Here is a 2,188-nt window from a genome sequence, read left to right on the forward strand (position 1 = left end):
AGAGAGAGAGAGATATATGCAGGTAATGACAGTAGCTTACAACAACATTATTGAAAGTAATAATATTATAGTTATAGTTCTGGCTACTGTGGTACAATATGTTGAAAGTATGTATTAATATGTATCATCATGTCCTCCACTTAAGTGTGGACTACCCTGCCAACTGTGGCCCTCGGCATGGCAAATATGTCTGCTGTAACTCTATAGGAGGTGCCACATGCCAGCCAGTAGAGACAGACAGCCACCTCAATCTCATGGCTCCAACCATGTGGCTTTTGCCGAGGCAGCATCTGGACCAGTAAATTGATGGTCTCCCTGGACAGCCTAAAGGCTGGTTTTAGGTCTGCCTCAGAGAAAAAGGTGCAGAGGATAGGCACAGTGTTGTTTATCTGTGCATACCTCCAGGGAGAATGATCCTGTATTAAAAAAGAAAGATATATTTTTAATGTTTACAATCATGAATTGACATTTTAATTATATTTATTTATTTATTTAACTATTTCATAGTTTTTATCTGTTTACTGTGATCATGCCTATTTTACTTAGATGTATTTAAAATTATGTAATGTAAAATGAATTAAATATTGTTTTTTTGTCAGGTTCTCATTACGCATTATCATTTATTATTTATCTTGTATACAAGTGAACTTCACTGCCAATGTGATATAAGGTAAGTGTGTGGCATATATTATTTAATTTCCTCAAATAAATTATAAAATTTAATATGGTGTTAATTCCATGCCCCCCACGATTTCACTACAAGGTGGTGATGGGGCACCATCAACAGTACCAAAATGTCAAATGTCAGATGTCAAATTTGACTGAGTGGTTGGAAATTCATGAATGAAAGGGGTGGGTCTATAGCGTCACTATTACACAGTTTGGGGAGGATCCTGGATCCTCCTGATCCATTAATAATAATGGAAAACAAAGTGCTGCTTGAGGGAAACTTTGTGAGATTAGCCTACTTACAAAGCCAGAGACAAACGCTAGGATAGCGCGACGCCTTTCCTGACTCCTCTTCCTCATCCCGGTTCTTCTCAGCTGAAGACTCCTCCTCAGCTCAGCAGCCTCCTCTTCTGCCTCCTGGTAAAGAGTACCGAAGGCAAAGACAGCTGCGATCGTTCGCTGGTCCATATTTGACATCAACCAGATTCAATATACTACTCTCAAAACACCCTCAGACACTCTTAAACAACGTGATCCACAAACAATAGCCTTTCCCGGGCTCTTTATTCCTGCCGTTGACTCGTGATGTACAGAAAATTCTTGGCTTGTGAGACTTCTAAACAGCTTAAACAAAATAAGGAGGTGAATGAAACAATGAAAGGAGGTTGTTGCTGCTTTATTAAAAAATAGGCATTACATTGTTAGTGTACACTTGTGGTAAATTGCAACAGCTGAGCTTAGAGCTCCAGAGAGCCTTTGCTCTTTGGTTCAGGCTGCATTTGTAAATAAGAATTTGTTCTTAATTGCTTGCCTGGGTAAATAAAGGTTAAATAAAAATAAAAAAGAGTATTGTGTGTGTATGTATATATACATATATACATATATATATATATATGTATATGTATATATGTACCTCATCATGCACGTCAGTGACAGCTCTCTGGGAGAGCTATCCAGCCTTGGTGAAACTTTTTGGAGCGCTGGCCAAAGACCCATCCAGATCCACCAAGGAGAGGACAAGATGTCAGGGTAGCTATACACACTAAGATGACAGATTGGCTTTTTTGGTGGAGATGGTACTGATTAAAGATGCGCTGGAGATTCTGCAGGCCCTGTCACTTTTCCTTCAGAGGAGAGACGCAACAGCTGTCAGTGCTAATACTGAGGTGGGCGTGGCACTGAGCGCACTGAGATCAATGAGGAAAGCCGACGGTGTAAACACAAAATGCATGCATTTTTTTGTCTAATTTTAAATGTTATTTTATCATCCCAATGGTTCAGGACCTCTGACCTTGAATAAAAATCAGATCCGATGAGAAAAAAAGTTTGAGAACCCCTGGTGTTAAGTTTACACAAGAAACAACTGTTTTCATATAGCCTGACTGTTGGCCCGCCGTTGTGTGGTAATTTTTTTTAAAATAAAAACATTTCTCAAAATTATCCCCCCCTCTGGTTCTTTCACAAATCGCACCCTGTATATATATATATATATATATATATATATATATATATATATATA

General features: G+C 38.5%; 1 protein-coding gene across 1 annotated transcript in view; it reads left to right on the forward strand.

Annotated features, from left to right (window-relative positions):
• The window catches only part of LOC126383494 (zinc finger and SCAN domain-containing protein 12-like), a 70,504-nt gene that overhangs the window by 46,615 nt on the left and 21,701 nt on the right, over nt 1-2,188 (forward strand). The gene's annotated exons all lie outside the window — the stretch shown is intronic.

The sequence above is a fragment of the Epinephelus moara genome, chromosome 22, assembly GCF_006386435.1.
Source record: "Epinephelus moara isolate mb chromosome 22, YSFRI_EMoa_1.0, whole genome shotgun sequence".
NCBI lineage: Eukaryota > Metazoa > Chordata > Actinopteri > Perciformes > Serranidae > Epinephelus > Epinephelus moara.